General features: G+C 44.2%; 1 long non-coding RNA gene across 1 annotated transcript; it reads right to left on the bottom strand.

Moving 5' to 3' along the window:
* Positions 1-2816: 2816 nt before the first annotated feature.
* LOC127323537 (uncharacterized) lies at positions 2817-4484 on the bottom strand. The gene is made up of 2 exons (XR_007865814.2): positions 4181-4484; positions 2817-3170 (listed from the first exon to the last, which is right to left on the bottom strand). It is a non-coding gene; the product is annotated as an uncharacterized lncRNA (long non-coding RNA).
* Positions 4485-6625: the final 2141 nt, after the last annotated feature.

The following is a 6625-nucleotide window of genomic DNA, read 5'->3' as shown; positions in this document are numbered from 1 at the left end:
GCTTCTTTACCTTTGTGCCTCTCGCCCGGATATAATGTTAAGCGTTGGTATGTGTGCAAGGTTTCAAGCAAGCCCGAAGGAAAGCCACATGGTGGCGGTCAAAAGGATCTTTCAATATTTAGTTGATACCCCACACTTCGGACTATGGTACCCAAGGGACACGGACTTTGCTTTGGTTGGCTTCACCGACTCCGATTGGGCGAGCGACAAGGTTGATAGGAAGTCTACATCCAGAGCTTGTCACTTTCTTGGAAGATCTTTGGTGTGTTGGTCCTCGAAGAAGCAAAATTGTGTCTCCGTCTCCACCGCGGAAGCCGAGTATGTTGCCGCGGAAAGTAGTTGTGCTCAAATCTTGTGGATGAGGCAAACCTTGCGGGATTATGGACTCGAGTATAGCAAGGTACCTCTTTTGTGTGACAATGAGAGCGCAATCAAGATCGCCTACAATCCGGTTCTTCATGGCAAGACGAAGCACATTGAGATAAGGAACCACTTCATCTGGGATCACATTGCTCGCGGAGATATTGTACTATCCTTCATTGGTACCAAGGAGCAATTGGCGGACATCTTCACGAAGCCCTTGGATGAGAAGCCTTTCATTGAGTTGAGGCATGAGCTAAATATCATTGATCCATCGAACTTTTCTTGACCGTCGTGCGCACATACCACTCCTAACCTTTATATCTATATGAAAGGCACGCATGAACATAGGGGGAGTGCGGTTTAAACCTATTGAGCTATCCCTCCCCCCATAATGCATAAAGAAATTCAAAACATATGCTATTTGTCAATTGAGTGACTTATGAGCTTCATGTTGAGTTGTAGTCGTGAGTCCTAGATACATCTACGCGACCTCACACTACTACACTCTTACACGGTGGCTTCGAACACCAACCTCCTCTTTGAGGAGTTTTTCGGTTCTTCGTGTTTCTTTGTGACTTTCTTTTTGTCCTTCTTTGTAGCTATCTTTTTCTCCACGATCTTGGAGAGTCTCACTCAAGCTTTGTTTCTCTTTGGTTTTTGCAAGCTTGGTTGTATGTTCTCTCTCACCATCCTTATAGTTTCCTTACCCTCCTTTTTGGTGTTCAGATGCCAAAGGGGGAGAAGTTCTTATTCGGATGGGTTTTTGCATGGAGACCTTTGTTGTTTGTAGCCCTTTTATTCTCGTTGTTTATCTTTTCTTGTGGCTACATCAACTCTATGGAAGCATCTTACGGTGAGTTTTTGGTATTCTCAAGGCAAAGGTATGATAACTTCACCCAAAACTCCTTGCATGATCTTGTGTTGCCTCCATATTGCGCATATGTTATTTGAACATGATCTTGTATCCTTGTTGCATATGTGCTTGGTTTGTAAAATCTAGGGGGAGTTATGCCTCTAAGATGTGTGTATTTGTATTCAAATACATATTCAAAATATGCACATGTTTAGGGGGAGCTCCGTCGAGCTTTTGCAAATCTAAGTATCTCATCATAATATCATATGCTTTTGAAAAGTCTTGTGTTGTCATCAAACACCAAAAAGGGGGAGATTGAAAGAGCAAACTCTAAACCCCGGGTTTTGTGTGTTTGATGACAACACTTGAGTAATCTCACCGTGTGCCTTGAGTATCATTGTTAGATTTGCAAGTGCATGGTGACCTCGCTGGACACGTCAAGATCGGAAGACTGAAGCGTAGCTTATAGGTTTTCTGGTTTTGTGTGTGTATCGTGAGGTGACATGGCTGGAGAGAAAAAGGGGAGAAAACTAGTTTTTGTTGGACCGGTACTACCGGTACTAGTAGCGGTAGTACCGCTACCCCTACTAGTACCGCACACGGTACCGCTCTGTAGTTCTGCGCTGGATATGACCCACAGTACGAGTTACGGTACCTCTGCGGTACCTGGAGCGGTAGTACCGCTTGCGAGCGGTAGCACCGCCCATGGTACCGCTCAGGTACCGTAACTAGTTACGATAGTACCGCTTCAGTACCGCTCTGGTACCGCTTTGTGTCCAGTAAGGTTTGGACCCTATTGCGTTACCTCGAGCGGTACCGCGAGCGGTAGTACCGCTCTATGTCCACGTGGACCAGATCTGTGGGATTTCGAACTCAGAGCGGTAGTACCGCTTACCCAAAGTGGTAGTACCGCTTAGGCAAAAAAACTGGACATAACGGTTGGATTTGGAGGAGCCTATTTAAGAGGCCCTTCTTCCCCAACTCGTTTTTATCTCTTCCCTCTCTCTCTCTCTCCTCCATTGTTGCTGAGCTTAAACCTAGTGGATCTCCCGAACCATCCAACCAATCTTGCCCAAACTTTGAGGAGTCACTACAAGAAATCTGCCATAAGTTGACAAAATAAAGGTGTCACTGAAACTTTACTAATGGCTACTTGTGACGTTACGGTGATGCTTTTCAAAACGTCGAAAGCTGGGAGTCAGCAGTGACTGCTTAAGACGTTCCACTTGAAAACGTCGTAGAGCTTTGTGACGTTTTAAAATGTCACTGACGGCATGATGTTCCCAAAACGTCATGGGCACCTGCCCCCGAGTCCAGCGTGGCAATCCGACGTGGCAAAATTGTGACGAATTAGAAACGTTGTTATCTGAATTCAGCCCGGTCCATTCAGCTCCTTATGTGGGCTGAGCCCATTAGTTCTGATTATTTTTTTCAGCTTTGTTGGGCCTTGGCCCTTAACTGGCCCAATTACCTCGGCCTTTTTAGCTTATTTTTTTGGCCAATTACATATAGAGACCCCACGTGTCAGGTTCCATTTTCCCATAGGTCCCACTTGTCATAATTTATTTCACACGATCTGATAATATTTAGACGCCAAAGATGAATACATGAAGTCTATTCCAGTATTTTTCCAAAAAACACATACAAGAATGACGAGGCTGCAGCTGAATCCAAAGGATAATGAAAACAAACCGGCAAGACTATTACATCACACAACATCCATCGAGTCAAATCATAAGAACCAAAGCATGCCATTCTAGACGGCCGAACTCGGCTGTCATAACCTAACCTCCAGGTCACCTTCTTAATGTTGCATCATCAGGAACTCTCCGCTCCACCAACTGCACAGCAACCTGTTCCCTGTGAGCACATCACCGTCCAACATTGCATCCCAGCACCTGGCTAACACAACCTGTCCAAGAACAAGCATATGTCATAGGCTCATCCATCCATCCTGCACAAAAACAAACATCCAAAGGCATGACTGTCAAACAGGTAATTGCTGGATAATATCATGCAACCAATGAATATTTTAGCATCTGAGCACAAATGAGCAGATTACTCATGGTACATTGTCCAGTAACAAGAACCTTACACAGATATCATTAACACTTGAATCATAGACTCCACTTAACTGAAGCAAAGGGGTGAACTCATAAAATGTGAATGCTGGTACAATACAGAAGTGAGAAACTAAAAAGTATGTCCTTGGTCAAACAGATCATACAGTAGCATTCAGAAACATCTATAACTTAACATTTTATCTTAGAATAATCAATGAAAACATCGTTTGCATAGATCATGAAGAACACACAGTAGTGCAGCAGGCAACTTTTAAGTTACTAATCAGCCTCACGTGCTTTGCACTTAAAAATCAATCGGAATGATGAAATGAACCTCCTAATTTTCAATCAAAATAGCATTACAGAGCATCAAGTTTGAGCACGCCAAAAGAAAAATGACCACCAAGTTTGAGATAATTATATGTGAATGTATGTGCACTTAGATATAAGTTTGAGAAAGAAAGACGTTACTGTAGCTGCGAATCCCAATGTTTAGGGCCGTTGGATGGTGTCCGATCAACGGCAGAAATTGCATTATGCTGATTGAATTCAAACTTTCAAAATTGGCACACTATATAGGAGTATAGATTCTCTATCCTTGTTCAAACAAAACATACAGTAGCATCAGGAAACATCCATAATTTAACATTTTATTTTAGAATTAAGTCGGATACCTCTCAGAGAGAGAACTAAGGTACAATAGTTTCCTTTCTACACATATCAGTATGACTTAGCACTTACATCATGAAGTAAGATCATATAAGATCGACCAGATCCCAATACAAAGATATTCAGATATTAGCTTCCATATCACATAGGGATTTGACTCAAAAATAATGCATGCCACCATGGCCCATCAACTAAGTAACAAAGAGGAGAATGGTATAGACAGAAGACTTACCTAATCCGGTAAAGACAGCGCTGCTTCAGTTGCAGCACAGTGAGCTTGACACTGAGAATCCTGTGCCATGGTTTCAGTTGTAGCACACACTCCATCAGGTATGCAAGAAAAAAAAGCGAGGTAGGTGTTACTAGGCTTCAAGGATGCTGATGCAGGTAAAACCAAGTACAGTAAGGGCCAATTAAATATTAGCATGAAATAATTACAGCATGATGTACAATATGTACACACAAGAGGCTTGAGCCAAACAAAACTTGGGAGAACAAGTACTGTAGAAAAAGAGATAGTTGCAGAAGAATATCAAATATTGATTATAATACCAACTATTATTACAGGAAATTGAATCAGATTAGAACTTAATGATGATATATATGATGACCATCACAACCACTAAAGGAAATAGCTTTCCCAGATACCAGATAATGGCCTGTGATATTCCCATACATACTACCCAGTCCTGTAACAAAAAGGATAAGGAACTTTAGATGTAGATATATTCCATCGTGTATAGAAACAATGGAATGTTTTGCAGATCTATGCTAGTCACATTGCAAATGTTTTGCATACATATATAGAAACATTGCATTCACCGCACCCAAAACAAGCACAAGACTACAATTAAGCCACTGCTCATTACCACATAGACTTTGACAGATCTATGCCACTGCTATATGTAACATAATCGCAAGGCAAACAAATATATTTGTTGTGTGGATAGAATAAATTAACTTGCAGGTTACCATTTTATTCCTTCCTTGAACTACAAGCAACTACAACTATCTATCCCCTGATACTGATAGCAGCCTGTACTTTTCCGATTACACCACTGGTTGAGATGAACAAGCTAACGAGTTCACTAAAGTCACATCTACTAAAAACTTCGATTACGGCCATGAACCACACGCGCTCTCCACTTCCCACACCGAATTCGTACCCCCAAAATCGCTCCAGGGAAACATCCAGACGAACACTACACAGACGCTCACTCCAAAACCACGGACATAGAGAAGAAAAAGAAGCTAAAATCCGCAGGATACACTATCGGAGAGGGCTTGAGCAAGCAGGATTAGAAGCGGGAACAAGAAAACAAATCACGCGAGCTGAGCTGAGACGCGGCACGCACCTGAGCGGATCGGGGTTTGGAGGGGGAGGACGTGAGGGGAGAGGGGCGAGGAGAGCGGAGTGTATAAGTATGGGTCAGGGCCTCGTATCCTCGCCTTCCATGGCCACCCATCCACCCGCCCCGGCCAACGTCGTGGGAGTCACCGCGGGAAGGTGGGAGGGTGGAGAACCTCCAGATCTCTGAGGGCCGGGAGTGGATGGCGCCGCCGCTGGTCACCTGCAGATGGAGTGATGGACGACTCCTCGAAGACGATGTCGAGGAAGAACGCGCGGGCGGATGACTCGGGACCGCCCATCACTGCAGCGCACGAACGTGCGGCCTAGACGGCGGATTTGGCGTTGCCGGCCGCAGATCGATAGGTGGCAGGGGAGCACGACGATGGAGAGAGCGAGCAGAAGATGTGGGAGGTGCATGGTGAAGGTGGGTGGCGGATCGATGGGCTCGGAGCGGCTCCGGTGGTTGGGGAGTTTCGAAGGGAAGGAGGGAGGGAGGTGGTGGCGGCGCCAGGGAGGCTAGGATTTGGATTTAGGGTTTGGAGGTGGTGACCGGTTCGGGTGAGGCGGAATAACAGGGAGGAGCGACGGATGCGCGGGAATTTTTCCCTATCGCGCGCTAGTTTCCCAATTTTTCCCTATCGCGCGCTAGTTTCCCAATTTTTTCCTATCGCGCGCTGGTTTCCGAATTTTTCCCTCCGCGTCTCACTTTTTCCTTACACTCTTTCGTAATTCGTACATATGGCTGCAGCTGGGACCTATGTCAGGTTGGCCCCACTGTACAGTCTCGTGCTAGGTGGTTTTGGTAGTAGCTATAAACTAATTTCAGGTAGTCATATATTATCTGCTAAAATTTCATTTTCTCAATTAAAATGGATAGAAAAACGCCTACTTTAAATATGAGTTCAGCCCTACTACAAATAGCGATGTGGTAGACACGTGGACATGACACGTATGCAAGACAGCTGAGGTGGCATCTAGTCATTCGAAATATCATAAAAAACAAATATGACGATCTTAATTGGTCGTTATCGTCGTGGAAAAACGTTGTAGGCCACTTAATTTTGCTAATGACATTTTGACCTAAATTGCCAATGACGTTTTTGCCCAATAACGTCACGATTTTCTAGGGTTTTGCCCCCCGAGTGGCCAACGACGGTCAAAGCTAGGAATGTCATAAAGCTATGACATTTTGATTTCCAGTCATAAAAAAATGTCATATTATGGCAGATTTCTTGTAGTGAGTGGTGGAGGAGACCCCGATCTATAGTTCTACCAAGAGAGATTTTACCAATACTTGCTATTCCTTAGTAGATCTTGGTGTTAGGG

The sequence above is a fragment of the Lolium perenne genome, chromosome 3 (genome assembly GCF_019359855.2).
Source record: "Lolium perenne isolate Kyuss_39 chromosome 3, Kyuss_2.0, whole genome shotgun sequence".
Lineage (NCBI taxonomy): Eukaryota > Viridiplantae > Streptophyta > Magnoliopsida > Poales > Poaceae > Lolium > Lolium perenne.
This window is presented reverse-complemented; position numbering and strand designations above follow the sequence as displayed.